The following is a 14,543-nucleotide window of genomic DNA, read 5'->3' on the forward strand; positions in this document are numbered from 1 at the left end:
TAATCTGACCTTTAAATTCATCGGTTGCTTCAGCTCTCCCTCTCGATTTTTTTTCTTAACATTTTTGTTTTTTAAAAAAGGGACATATCTCTTAATTTCAAATTTCAAGGTATTCATAGGTCACTTTGTGGTGTTTGTTCACATTACTGACTTTAATTGAACTGCTTTATCTCTGATCTATGCTGAGCTAGTTATTTCAGGTTAGAGTCTTTTTTCTCATTAAAGACACTCGCAGTATTTGAAATGGCTACATCCCTGACGATGACTTTTCTTCAGTCCTCACAGAAGCAGATATTTATTTCAATCTGCTGGTGTCTAGACTGTATCTAAACAGTGTCAGTGCATGCGCGGTCCAACCCAATAACCAAAATTATTTACCAAAACCAAGAAAGATCTTTATGGTCCAGATCATCTGAAACAGAGATACCTCAGAACTGGATATCCACTGAAATCTGACAAAGAGGTCTGAAATGGGATAAAGGTTTTGCCTTGGTTTTTATTCTCTATGTTTTTTTTTGTTTTGGGGTTGGGTTTTTGGGGCGGGGGGGGGGGCAGTTGTTTGGTTTGGTTTTTTTTTTTCCTGCCACTGAATTTGTTATATCGTAGAACTTCTTAAAAAATTAATTCCTTTGATTTGGGGATGATGAGAATAATGGTAGAACATTATAAAATGATTGCTAGGAAAATGCAGCTGTACTCTGCAAGCTCTTGAGCCACAGGGATTAATCTCACACACACACACGCACTTTTTTTTAAATCAATACTTTCAATAGTTTTCAACATCTGTCAGATAAATTTCAACTATAACTCAGCTGGGATTTAGGGATAAGATAATGAGGTGGTGGAGGCCAGCATAGTAGTACCCATGGGGAAAGCATCCTTACTACGTGATTTACAATAATTCCCTTGTTGCCTACACCTATTGAAAAAATGGGGTTTTGGCAAAAATTGAAAAAAAACCCCAACAAATTTCAAAGATTATTTGAAAATAATCTTAAAAATGGGAGTCTACTCATTTTAGCTGAGCCGGAACTGTGGAGGTTTTTTTAAAAAGGAAAAGCTCTATTAAAAGATCCCATCTCAGCACTTAATTTATATGTATGTTATAATTCACCGGTGGTTTAGTTTTGCTTACTCCAGTACACCGCTGTATTTACCATGGGAATAGCTCCACGTACAAAGAGTGTCGTCTTTCTTTCCTGGTAAAATTTGTCTTTGCAACTCATGTCTAAGCAAAAAAGTCATTTGTCCCCACAGGCATTGTGTGAACTCCTGACTGCAGGCAGCAGCCACAACCACGCACCCTGGGCCCCGGGCACACTGTCGCGGCAGCGGGCACTGCCATCGGTGAGCACGGTTAGGCTGTACCAGCACTGGGGGTACCACTGTGACTCCAGAGGTCTCCCACCACCTCTGCGAGTCAGTCCTAGCCTTTCTCATACCTGTGGGGATGGCCGTGGTGTTGAGGAAAGACAACGGATGACATGACACAGCTAGGGTGGAAGTGTGGACCTCGCCCAATCACCGGGGCCCTCTCTGTGGCCATGCAGCACCCTAAGGGACCCACACCTCCCATCCTCTCAGAACGCTCTAGCCCCATTTTACCATAGGACAAGCACATGTCACCCCTCGATGGCGTCTTATTTTCAATTAACGGAAACATCGTTTGGTTCAGCTAGGGTAAATAAAGGCTGTCATAGATGCTCCTGCAACCTGCTTGGTCTCCCTCAAGCCTTGCGCTTTACTGGGGCTCTTCTTGCTATTTGCTATGGCTCTACCGTGTCCTCATGCCCCCGCCCCCCTCCCAAGCTACCTCAAACCCTGCCCAGAACCAGCAAACACTGCCCCAAAACTCTGGCACTACGTGAGTGCCCCCAAAGACCTTTAAGCCTGCCCCCAGGGCCCTGAAACACCCCAAACCCTGCCTGAAGGACTCCAGTGCCCACTTCCAAACATCCCCAAGCAGCAGCCGGCCCCTCTGAGAGCTTTCAGCAAGCTGCTCTCAAGATCTCGGGTGGACGGCTGCTTCGCCAGGAGAGCCGGTTGTACCCAACGTGTCATGTAACACCGTAGCCTCCGTGGATGAGATTAAAATGCGTCCTTCCAGCAAAACCATGTCACAGACCGTTTCTTTCTGAGTCTTTGTGTATGAGTACGAGCCACAAAAGCCACGTTGTTCATCACGGCTTGTACAGCGATCTCTCGTCACGGCTCTGACGGGGATTGTGCCGACAGGAAAACATTTTCAGCTCCTGGGAACCATCTCTAGCTCTTGCATAGAAAGACCGTAGTAATTTCTAGAATGAGACTAACGCTGGTGCGCGCTAGGAGTAAAGCTCTGTAACAGGGGATTCTCTCTTCCACGTGGGAAGAAATGTAACTCTGAACCAGAGCGCCTTCAGGAAGGGGACAGATACTGTAATAAGGAACTGTTGCCTCTTACAACTGGATGGAAATTTTAGTTGATGACTTTTATCACCTGATACTACAGGGCAGCCAGTCCCCTTTCTCCCACCTCGTCTCCTGTCTCCCACAGCCTTCTCTGTTGCTGTTACCGGTATTCTTAAACAGCAACATCAAAGGGACAGCTGAATCCCAGGCCAGGCTCCGTGGTTTGCGAGGCCAGAGGGAGAGCTCGTAGCCCGCGCTGCCTTTTCCCTTGCCGCTTTCCCGCGGGGCGAGCGCTCGCTGGCAGGGTCGAGCTCTCCTCGCAGCCTTTTCCCGGGCAGAAGCATGCTGGAGGCCACCTCCCCCCGAGCCGAGTGAGTGACAGATGTAACACGGAGCTGCGAGAGGTGGGGGGCGGGTCCCTCTGCCGCTGATCCTCGCCCCCGCCGGGCTGGCCCCGGCCCTGCTCCCGCACGCCGAAGCGCCCCGGCAGCGCTGGCAGGTTTCAGGAAAAGCCGGCAAAACGCGGCAGTGAGAAGCGGAGGCCGGAGAAGAAACGCCGCGCCCCGACAGCCCTGCACCAGCCGTCGTCCCAGCCCCAGGAGCCCTGGGCGGGCGGGGCCGCGGGGCGCGGCCGGAGCGGTCCCGCCGCCCAGTAAAAGTCGCCGGGCCGGGCGCGGGCCGAGGGGCAGCGGCTCTTGCTTGTCCGGGAGCGCGGTGCAGCCGAGGCCTCTCGGCCTGCGGGGAGCAGAGTCGCGCCAGAAGCTCCTTCTCCCAGAGTAGCGGGCGCCGCAGGGCTGTCCTGTTCCCTACCGCTCCGCCGGTGCCTCCGCCTCGGCTCAACGCTTCCCGGGCCGCCTCCGCGCCCGGGTGAGCAGCCAGGGCTGGGTCCCGCGGGAGCAGGGGTCGGCTCCGAGTCTAGGGAGCCCACTCCGGGTTGGCAGAACCCTGCCGCGGCCGGATGCGCGGGTCCTGCCGGGAACTCCGGGCCGGTTTCCCGCGGCCGTGACTAGTGCCGCCAAGTGTCGGAGTGCTCTGCTAGAAAAGTAAAGGGGGGCGGCCCCCTCGAGCCCCTGTCCCGCAGGCTGGCGGCTGCCTGCGCCAGAGGGTGGTGCCACGTCTCTTGCTCGGGCTCTGCTCTGCGATGTTCCCCCCCCGTTCCCGCGCTGGGACGGGCTCCCCAGGGCAGCCAACGTTCCCGGTCGGCCTCGATCTGTCCCCAGCAGACAACCCTCGCTGCCGCACCTGCGGGGCACCCACCGGAGGCAGAGCCAGGAGCTTCCAGACACAGGGCTGGCCTCTTACCATCAGTGAGCCTAACAACCGGTAGGCAAGCCTGGCCGGCAGGGTATCTACTGAGCTTACAAGAAGATACCTGAAAAACAAAAATCCCAAATTATATTGCGGCATATTAAAAAAAATAGCACAGAAGAAAGTAGAGGAATTCACTCGGAATAAGGAGGCTTTGGTCTCTCGGGCCCCCATCAGGACTCTTCCGCTCCCTCTGCCGAGCTCTCCTGAGACATCCCCTAGGCCCTGGAGCCCCGTTTTAGCTCTGGAGGGCGCTTTGCACCCCTCTTTTCCCCTCAGAATCCTTCCCGAGTCCCCATCTGCTTGGCGTGCTTCCCTTCGGTCCCCTGAGGATATCTGTACTTTGTTCAAATCCCTTTTGAGCTCATTGCGTCCCCCAGACTTATTTGGTCTCTCCATTCCCTTCGGGATCTCTCTCATCCCTGTGATGATGCTCCTTGTTCTGCCAGAACCTTTTCCGAAGCCACCTTTGTGCTCCAGCGCAGTCTTTTTATTTTCTGTCTTATAGTATGTTTCTACTTGTTTCCTGGTACCCCAAAGATGTCTATCTTTGGTTTACATCTCCTCTTGAGTTTTTTTAGAGAAGGCGCCAGCCTTCATCCATTTTTATCAACACATCTCCCACGGCGGTTTTTTGGAGTGTCTTGCAATTTATTTTAGTTCTAGCGACTTAGGTGTTCATTTGGCTGCTTCACAGGCTTTCTGATACATTTCTTGTATTCCCATGATTTTTGGTGTTTTCTGTCCCTTGGGACTTATCTGATTCTGTTAAGGGAGTCAGTCGGAGACACCAACGAGGTTACTCTGAATCATCAGCAATTTACAGTAAATAATTTACTTTGCAGCCAGAGATATGTTTGAGAAGGGATTTGTCCTGGTTTCAGCTGAGATAGAGTTAATTTTCTTCATAGTCACTAGTATGGGACTACATTTTGGATTTGTGCTGGAAACAGTGCTGATGATGATAGAGAGATGCTTTTGTTAGAGAGGTGGGGTTTTTTGTAATTGTTGAGCCGTGCTTACACACAGTCAAGGCCTTTTCTGCTCTTCACACTGCCCTCCCAGCAAGTAGGCTGGGAGTGCACAAGTTGGGAGGGGAGACAGAATAGCTGACCCAAACTGACCAAAGGGATATTTCTTACCATATGACATCATGCTCAGCTTATAAGCGGCTTGGGAAAGAGAAGGGGGGGGGGGCAGGGCATGGCAGCAGCATTCAGAACAATGGCATTTGTCTTCCCAGGTAACCGTTACACATGATGGAGCCCTGCTTTCCTGAAGATGGCCGAACACCTGCCTGCCAATGGGAAGTAGCGAATGAATTCCTTGCCTTGCTTTGCTCGCTTGTGTGCGTGGCTTTTGCTTTACTTATTAAACTGCCTTTATTTCAACCCGTGAGTTTTCTCACTTTCACTTTCCTGATTCTCTCCACCATCTCACTGGGGAGTGAGCGAGCGCCTGCATGGTGCTTAGCTGACAGCTGGGGTAAAGCCATGACAGGATCCGGTTTTGCTTTGCCACTCAGTCTTACCCAGAATCTAGTTCTGATAAAAGAAGTTAAGCGGTATCCATGGTCTTGCTAGAAATGATGCACAACCCCATAGTGTTTTGGGCTTTTTATCGGAAACTAAAGCATATATTTTGCAAATATTGTTATTGCATTTAATAAACTACTTTCCTACATAGTTTAGTATGACATTGATCTTTATCTACATCCCAGAAAAATTAAGCGTAATTACCTACCTAGTCACATTGCTGATACAATAAATGCAGCTGTAGTAAAAGAGCAGGTATCATCATTTCCAGTAAGGGTGGCTTTCTTCATTTAGTGCTTTGCACACTGTAACCTTAAGACAGATCAGAAAACCTCCCCCTCATCCTCCCGCAGCCACCTTTAAGTCTTCTGGTGGTTGGCGCTTCCCCTTTTCCACGGCATCGTAGGAAGGGTGGTGGGCAGGACCCGGGGTATATGAGCCACAGACTTCCCATTAGGGAGCTCATTCTGCTCCTGGACTTTTCTAGGTGGTGCTCTGCTGTTCCTGCAGTCAAAGGCAGCTTTTGAGCTGTCTCGGTTCTTTGGGCAGGTGCGCTTTGACATTCAAAGAGCAGAGATGTCTGAGGTTAAAGGGTTTCAGGACTAGTCAAGGTTAAGCAGCATATAGAATAGAAAGTACACTTATATACAGGGTTGAGTTTTTTTCAGGTCAGTAGTTTCAAATTGAGTGTTCAGGGATTTGTGAGATGACTTCATAGTATGCTTTTTTTTTTAAAAAAATTCTAGATGCATTGCATTTTACTGGATTTCCTGACTTTATTGCACATGGAACTTTGAGGTTTTTCACTAGTTTTGCTGTATACTGTGTAAGTTGCCGATATCATCTCTCTTAATAGGACTGATGGTGAGATTATCTAGCAGGGGTTAGGGTGAGCATCTTATATGCACCTGTATACAGAGTTTTGGCATGTCTTCAAGAAAACAGCAGGGACTTAAGGCATAGCGCCTTTCAGGGTATGGGACAGTTCACTGCCTTTCCCAGTCACCTATGGAGTACCACGTTGTTGCTAGAACCTTTGCAGCTTGTGGCAGGCCCCTTGTAGATTGTAAGCGTCAGGACTTTGCGTATTTTGTGGACCTGCAGCAGAGCCCAGAGTTTGCAGGAAACCAGAAGAGAGGAGCTGCCTGCAGAACACAGAGCACAGCTCAGAAGAGCAGCTCCCAAGGAGCAGCTGACACAGGGGGTTCAGGGGTGCAAATACAGGGAAGGGGCTGTCAGGAAGCAGCTCTGAGGAAGGAGTGGAGTTCCTTCCTTGAGAGTTCAGGAGAAGAGAAGGGGGTTCTAAAATTTTGGGACTGGATGGCAGTTGGGAAAGGGAGGAGGGGTCATCAGCCTTTCTCGGGTTGGTTTTGCAGTTGAATTTGGATGTCGATGAGGTCTGTTCTGCTTTAGTCTTCCCTGCAGCTGATGGGAGGTACAACAGTCACGAGAGATGCAACGTAAGCCATCCAGGCCTCCGCATCAGCATAGGCCAGCCTGAACATCAGAGGAGTGTTATCTCACGAAGCATGGGGTACATTAAAGTATACCCTTCGGAACTCCGAGGTCTCTGCTTCTCTGTGCCTTTTACTTTCTTCATCCCCTCACTTAATTTTTGCATCCATCCGTTCACTGTCTGTCTGGATGTCACAGTCATTGTTAGAGGTGTCAACTAAGCACTTGTTTCCAGCGCAGGTTTGTGTCTCTGTCTTCCCTGCAATTTCTTGGAGAGGAGGATGTGCATTATTTGTGCTCGTAACAATCTGCAGACGGGAGTCTTTCTTTTCTCGTGGTCCCGGGCGCGCAAGCTTTTTCTTCTGTTCCGGTTTTGCCTTTTTCCTGAAGTGTGCGACGAGGTTTGCTCCAGTGTCAGTCACGGCAGTTACGTTCTCTTGTCCTTGTTTATCTATTGTGTTTTTAGCACCGGTTTCTGTAGTCATAAGGTGTCTGGTTTGCATCTTTGAGTCACTGTGTAGCGATCATTGCGGTTTTTCCCTTGGCTGACGGCCTCTGTAATTCCCTATGGGCTTTGTAGGTAAGGAGGTAGTTTGCGTCACTTGTTTTCTGTGTACTACACCATATCTTACTTGTGTCTTGACGTTCCCATTTTTTTGTGCTAGGCGGGCATATCGGTAGCCGTACAGAGGGTCTCGTGTGCCTCAACTCATCAGCATAATGCTAACCGAGCGCTTCCTTTTTCGCCTCAGATGCTCAATGCACAGATCTGTCTTGCATGTCTCAAAGTTTATGGATGGTCTTCCCTCGCAGCGGCGATCCAGGCACATCTGCTGTCGAGCAGTCTGTAGTCTCAGAGAAGAGCTCCGTGAAAACTTCTTCCCTGCATCCTTATGGTTTTACGTCTTGGAGCCTGGTTTCTCAGCCATATGTTGTCACAGTTGTGGCTGTATCTTTTTGTCATGGGCCGTGGCATTCGACTTCTGGGGCAGCTGTAGATCCTTGCTTGTGGCCCCTTAGGTCTTCTCACCTGAAGTGTTTAGTTACAGACCTCAGTACAGTCTGCCTCAGGGCAACTAGCCCTTGGTAGCAGGCGAGGATGTTGAGGGGATGACTGGAACTGTCTGGGAGAGGCTGCTCGAGTGGTGGTCAAACAGATTGAATCCCAAAGCTGCTAATGCTTGTATGTATGGGGCTTAATGTTGTCTTGTTTTTTTAGTGGCAGGCTGCTGTTGGAAACTAGGTGGCATATCTAAATGGAAATGAGACCTCTGGAATTGTTTTAAAGTTACTGTAGGGGCGAGGTACGCATTTGGGCAGGTAAAGGGAGTGGGTTACTCTTGGCACAATGCTAGTATGTGCCAGGCAGGGCAGTTCCAGCCTGTGTCTATGTTGTTGTGTAGTTTGTGTAGTCTGTCCTCTGAGGAAGGTCTAAGACACAGGCCTCGATGCTCTCTTTGTGCTCAAGGAGCACAGCGTGCATCTCTGGTGCCATCCCTAGGGTCCTGAATGCCCGCACTCATCAGCGTAGCGCCAGTCGGATTTTGTTGTTTTCTTGTGTAACAAGCTCAAAGCGCGGATAGGTCTTGTCTCGGAAGTTTCTGGCAGGTCTGCTTTTGTGGCATCATTCCAGGCTGCATCGGCATCTCTGATCTCAAGTGCCCTGTTTTCAAGGATCTCTTTTCTGGGACTTCTTCCCTGCATCCCCATGTTCTTGGGTCTTTAAGCGAGGCTTCTTGCAAGTCCCAGGTGTGGCCATAGCTTTTTGTCGCAGGCCACGGCGTTCAACTTTTCTCAGGCCACCACAGAGTCTTCCTCACGGTCCCCTAGGTCTTCTCGCCTGACAGCATCTCTGGTCTAGGAGTCATTCTTAGAGCTTTCTTTTGTCTCTGGGTCATGTCATTTGTCTTGTGTGCAGTATTGGTCTGCATGTTTGTATCTGGGTTGGAGCTGCTCTGTCTGGTCTTCTGCTGACTATCACTGCTATGCCTCCAACCTTAAGATTCTATGGTTAACACGTTGATAAGCCTAGACTTTGTAGGCAAAGGCCGTACAGTTCATTTCAGAGCAAGTAGCCATATATGCAGGAGGCGAGGAGAATTATTTCTGCAGCACAATGCAGAGATAGAGGATGACCAGATTTTTATAGTGGCAGGCTGCTGTTGGAATCTAGGTGGTATTTCTAAATGGAAACAAGATCTCTGGGACTGTTAAGCTATTGCTCTGTGATCTTGTTTGATACTGTTTTTGCAGATGCAGGAGGATGATCTGTGCACCAAAGGGTGACGGAGGAGAGGCGAGCAGAACGCTGTAAGAAGGTGTGTCCACGTGTGATGTCGGAGGGAAGATGTGACTGGTGGCTATACAACTAGTTTATAGGTTCTGTGTTTTTCATTTTGAAGGCGCGAAGCAATGAGCGAAGCGAGATATCTGCACCGGAGGTGACTTGGGCAAGGTAAGCAGTGACTAGTGGGCAGAAGTAGCAGTTATTTTTCAGGTGTCTTACTGTTGAATTATAAGCTTCCCTTGTTGTTTGTGTTTATAGGTGGTGCACAAGCCTCAACATAGCAACCTGTAAACAGCAGAGGCAGGGCAGGCGAGTGGCCAAGGTGAAGGAGTGGGAGATAGGAATTGGAGCAGGCAGGTTTCGGGCAGTATTTCAGCATGTGCTATTTGCTTTGATTTTTTTTTTTTTTTTTTTTTTTGCAGGTGATGCACATAAACTCAGAGGGGTGAAGCAGCCTGCTGGCAGGTGGCCCCAGAAGGTGAGGCAGTTGTCAGCTGGGTCAGTGTCCAAGAGCAAGATATCCTGCAGCAACTCGGTGAAGTGTTTCTCTTGGGTTTTGCAGGTGCCCTGTGGACCGCTTTTGAAATTGGATGGGCATTTGAGGTGAGCTGAAATAATAGTGAGGAGGATCATAGGGCTGGTGACTTCTCTGAAGCACAAGAGTAATTTTATGTCTTTCGGTATCTTAGATGCCACAAATGGTGATGTCTGCAATGAGCAGGTGAGTGGAACTCTACAGCCCTTGGCGGGGAGGGATGTGTGTGTGTTGTGGAAGAGGTTGGCATTGACAGGTGTGATGCTTACTTTCAGCACTGTTTGTTTGTTTCTGTCTTTTTTATTATTATTATTGCAGAGGAAGAGGAAGCTGATGACTGCAGGAATATCCCAGTTAGCCAATGTGGGTTTTTTGTCCCAGACGAATTCAGATCCCTGGCCCTCTGAAAGTCGAGGTGAGGGACTAGAGCAGGGGAGGGACCGGGAGGAGGAGGGGGACAAGGTTGCGAGTTGCAGGGAGGGGTTTTAAAGTTCGTGTGGGGGAGAGGGCTGTCCAGGACCAGTTCCCTTTGGGCAGGTAAATGGAGCAGATTACTTTTCAGCATGATGCTAGCGTATGCCAGGCAGGACAGTTCCAGCCTGTGTCTGTGCTGCATTTCTTGTGTAGCCTGTCTTCTGCGTCTCAGACCTTCCTCAGCTCCTGATGTCTTTGTTGCTCTTCGTGCTCAAGAACCACGGCATGCTTCTCAGGCACCATCCCTAGGGTCTCAAATGCCTGTACTCATCGGCGTAGTGCCAATCAGGCTCTTCTTTGCTTGCGTAGCAAGCTTACAGCGAGGATCGGTCTGGCATCTCGGAAGTTTCCGCTGGGTCCTCTTCTTGCGGCCTCTTCCTAGCTTGCGTCGGGAGCTCTGCTCTGCAGCCGTCCCTTTTCAGGGACTGGGGCTTCTTCCCTGCATCCTTACGTTCTTAGGCTTTGAAGACAGGCTTCTTGCCATCCATCATCTCTGTTTTGACAGCAACTTCTTGTAACAACCCCTTAAGTTGAATTCTTTTCTGGGGCTGCCATAGACCCCCCTCGCCTCACCATTGTGGCCCTGTAGGTAGTGTTGCTCGGCAGCATCTCTGGTCCAGGAGTCATTCCTCTTTCTGCGAGTTCTCTCATTTTTGAGTTGCATTGTTTGTAGTGTTGGTCTGAGCGTGTGTATGTTGTTTGACTTGGAGCTGATCTGCCTGGGGTGTAGAGTCAGGGTTAGGTGGAATGGCGATAAGGGTCTATGGTTAATATGTTGATATGCTCAGACCATTTAGGGAAAGGTTGCATAGTCACCTTGGACGGAATTGTCATCGGCTGTCTGTGTGGATGGTCACTTCCATAGTGTTTTATGGAGATGATTGAAGCCACCTGGGACGGGCTGTTCAGCAATAGTGAAGTAGATTGAAGCTCAAAGGTGTTAAGGCTTGTATGTGTGTGGGGTATTTTAATGACAGTCTGTAGTTTGGCTCTAGATTGTGTTCTGAAATGTAAACAAGACCTCTGGAACTGTTTGCTATCACTCAGCATCCAGGTGACTTCTTTAATAAATCTTTTTTTTTCATATGCAGAGACACAAGGCACGCACCAAGGAGCAATGGAGGAGGTGAGCTGAGCGCAGTAAGAAGGTGGGTTGGCACATGGTGTCGAGGGGAATATGTGACTGGTAGCTGTATGACTATAGTAAGATTTGTGGTGGTCTTTTTTTTTTTCTTTTTTTGACTGTGTGAAGCAACGAGCAAAGCAGGATATTGGCCCTGGCGATGACTCAGGCGGGGTGCACAGTGACTAGTGGGATGAAGTAGCAGTTATTTTCCAGGCGTTGTATTGTTGGTGAAGTTTCAAGCACCCCTTGTTTTGCATCTTATAGGTGGTATGCAAGCCTCGGTGTGGCAGCCCAAAATGGAGGCTGAGCAAGTGGTCAAGGAGTGGGAGATAACTGCCACAGGCAGACTGCAGTTTCAGGCAGCATCTCAGCATGTGCCTTTTTGCTTTGTTTTTTTTACGGGTGCCACACGTTGCCTCGGAGGCGTGAAGCCACGTGAAGATGAGCGGTCTGAGAAGGTGAGGCGGTGGTGAGTTTGGTCAGTGTCTAATGGCAAAGTATGATATGGCAACTTGGTTACACATTTACCTCTTTGTTTTGCAGGTGCCATGTGGGCTGCCTTTGGAATGGGATAGACATTTGAGGTGAGCTGAAGTAGTAGTGAGAAGGATTATGGGTCTGGTGACTTCTGAGAAGTGTAACAGTAACTTTGTGTGTCTTGTTTTCTTAGGTACCACAAGCAGTGATGGCTGCAGTGTCTGTTTCTGGAATGAGCAGGTGAGTAGAATGCCACAGCCCTTTTGAGGAGGGGGGTGGTGTGGGAGAGGTTGCTGTTGAATGGTCCAATGCGACTGCCAGCACTGTTTTGTTGCTTGTTTGGTTTTTCTATTGTAGATGATGAAGAATAACATGGTGACTGCAGGAACATCCCAGTTAACTGATGTGTGGCGTGTACATGTTTTTGTTGAGGAGGGATTCAGATCCCCAGCCCTCTGAAAGCTAAGTTGAGGGACCAGGGCTGGGGAGGGAGTGGGATGAAAATGGGACAAGGTTGGGAGTTGCAGGAGGGTGGTTTTAAAGTTAGCAAAGGGGAGAGGGCTGTCTGGGAACAGTCCCCCTTTGGGCAGGCCAAGGGAGCGGGTTACTTGTCAGCACCATGCTAGACTGTGTCGGGCAGGGCAGTTCCAGCCTGTGTCTGTGGTATGTTTGTTGTGTGTCTTGTCTTGTGTGTCTTAGCCCTTCCTCAGGTCTCAATTCCCTCTTTGGGCTCAAGGGGCACGGCGTGCTTCTCAGGCACCATCCCTAGGGCCTCGAATGCGTATACCCATCGTCATAGTACCAATCAGGCACTTTGCTTGCATAGCAATTTTACAGCATGGATAGGTCTTGTGTCTTGGAAGTTTCCAATGGGTCCTCTTTTAGCAGCACAATCCCAGGCTGTGACAGCAGCTCTGCTCTCCAGCCATCCATTTTCAGACTTGCAAAAGGGGCTTCTTCCCTGCATCGTTACATTCATAGGTCTTGAAGACAGGATTTTTGTGCGTCCGTCGTCTCAGTTTTGACAGTAACTTCTTATAATGGGCCATTACAGTGCAGGCCTGTCTGTGTAGGACTTGAAGTTTGGGAGTGGTTTTTTTTTTTTTTAAATGGTGGTCTGTAATTGGACTCTGGATGGTATTCCTAAATGGGAACAAGAGCTCTGGGATGGTTCAGCTGTCACTCAGCATCCAGGTGACTCGTTCAATAAGTTGTTTGTCAGATGCAGACAGACAAGATGCGCACCGAAGAGCGGCAGAGGAGGCGAGCAGAGTGCCGTAAGAAGGTTGGTAGGCCAGAGGTGTCCGAGGGAAGATGTGGCTGGTGACTACATGACTACATTAAAATTGGTGTGTGTGGGGGTGTGTGTGTGTTTCTTTTGAGGGTGCAAGGCTGGATATTGATGCTGTAGGATATTGGCGCTGGAGCTGACTCAGGCCAGGTGAGCAGTGACTAGTGGGCTGAAGTAGCAGTTATTTTTCAGGTGTCGCATTGCTGGCTAAGTTAAAGGTATTCTTTTGTTTGCGTCATCTAGGTGGGGCGCAAGCGTCAGCGTGGCAACACGTAAATGGCAGAGGTGGTGAGGAGGAGCGGCTGAGGTAAAGGAGGGGGATGTAGGAATTGGTGCAGGCAGGCTGTGGTTTTGGGCACTCTCTCAGCACGTGGCTTTCGCTTTGTTTTTGGCAGGTGCCACAGGGAGCCTCAGAGGGGCAAAGCCGCATGCCGATGAGCGGTCCGAGAAGGTGAGGCGGTTGTCTGTGTCTAAAAGCACAGCACTGTATGGCACCTAGTTTGAGCGTTTCCCTCTGCTTTTGCAGGTGCTGTGTGGCCACGTTTGGAACTGGATGCCCGGTTGAGGTGAGCTGGAAGAATAGCGAGGGCAGTCATGGGAGCAGTGGCTCCTCACCAACATAGGAGTAATTTTGTGTCTCTTGGCATCTTAGGTGCCACAAGCGATGGCAGCCGCAGTGTGCGTCTGTGGAACGAGCAGGTGAACGGAAAGCCACGGTGCTTCTGAGGAGGGGGGGTGTTGTGGGCGAGGTTGGCATTGACTGTTGCGATGGTGACTGATGGCACTGTTTGGTTGGTTATTTTGAGGTTTTTTTTACTGTAGGTGATGAAGAGGAACCTGGCAACTGCAGGAATGTCCCAGTTAGCCAACATGTGATGTATACATTGTTTATTGTGGATGGTTCTAGATCCCTGGCCCTCTGCAAGCTAAGTTGAGGGACCATGGCCAGGGACAGAGTGGGCTGAGGAGGGGGCAAGCTTGGGGGTTGCAGGGAGGGGTTTTATGGTTAGTGTAGGAGAGAGGGCTGTCTGGGACCAGTGTCCTTTGGGCGGGTCAAGGGAGCGGGTTACTTGTCAGCACGGTGCTAGACTGGGCAGGGCAGCTCCAGCCTGTGTCTGAGTTGTTGTGTGGCTTGTCTTCTGTGTGTTAGCCCTTCCTCTGGTCTCAATGCTTTCTTTGCTCTCAGGGGGCACGGTGCGCTTCTTGAGTGCCATCCCTAGGCTCTCGCATGCCTGTACTCATCGGTGTAGTCCTGATCGGGCACTTCTTTTCTTGCGTAGCAAGCTTACAGTGAGGATCGGTCTTACATCTTGAAAGTTTCTACTGGGTCCTCTTCTTGCAGCCTCTTCCCAGGCTGCAGCGGGAGATCTGCTCTCCAGCCATCCCTTTTCAGGGACTGGGGCTTCTTCCCTGCATCCTGATGTTTGTAGGTCTTGAAGACCCGCGTCGTGCACATCATCATCTCGGGTTTGACCATAACTTCTTATAACAGGCCATCACACTCCATTCTTTTCTGGGAGTGCCATAGAGCTTCCTCGTCAGGGTGTTGTGTCCTGTAGGTCATCTTGCTCGGCAGCATCTCTGGTACAGGAGTCGTCCTTCTTGCTGAGAGTTTTCTCTCATCCTTGAGTCCTGTGGTTCGATGCGGTCAGTGGAGTTGCCCC

The 14,543-nt window shown here is 49.9% G+C and overlaps 2 long non-coding RNA genes across 3 annotated transcripts; both read left to right on the plus strand.

The window, feature by feature from the left end:
• The first annotated feature begins 9,658 nt into the window (after positions 1-9,658).
• LOC142603432 (uncharacterized) lies at positions 9,659-11,419 on the plus strand. Its single transcript, XR_012837361.1, has 3 exons — positions 9,659-9,697; positions 11,077-11,133; positions 11,376-11,419. It is a non-coding gene; the product is annotated as an uncharacterized LOC142603432 (long non-coding RNA).
• Positions 11,420-11,522: 103 nt separating this feature from the next.
• On the plus strand, positions 11,523-13,578 carry LOC142603460 (uncharacterized). Of its 2 annotated transcripts, XR_012837388.1 has the most exons (7): positions 11,523-11,580; positions 11,655-11,695; positions 11,782-11,828; positions 11,910-12,002; positions 12,811-12,873; positions 13,123-13,186; positions 13,532-13,578. It is a non-coding gene; the product is annotated as an uncharacterized LOC142603460 (long non-coding RNA). The 2 variants fall into 2 exon arrangements; XR_012837387.1 differs by lacking the exons at positions 11,523-11,580; positions 11,655-11,695; positions 11,782-11,828; positions 11,910-12,002 and having other exon boundaries at positions 12,689-12,873.
• The last annotated feature ends 965 nt before the right edge of the window (positions 13,579-14,543 follow it).

The sequence above is a fragment of the Balearica regulorum genome, chromosome 12 (assembly GCF_011004875.1).
Source record: "Balearica regulorum gibbericeps isolate bBalReg1 chromosome 12, bBalReg1.pri, whole genome shotgun sequence".
Classification (NCBI taxonomy): Eukaryota; Metazoa; Chordata; class Aves; order Gruiformes; family Gruidae; genus Balearica; species Balearica regulorum.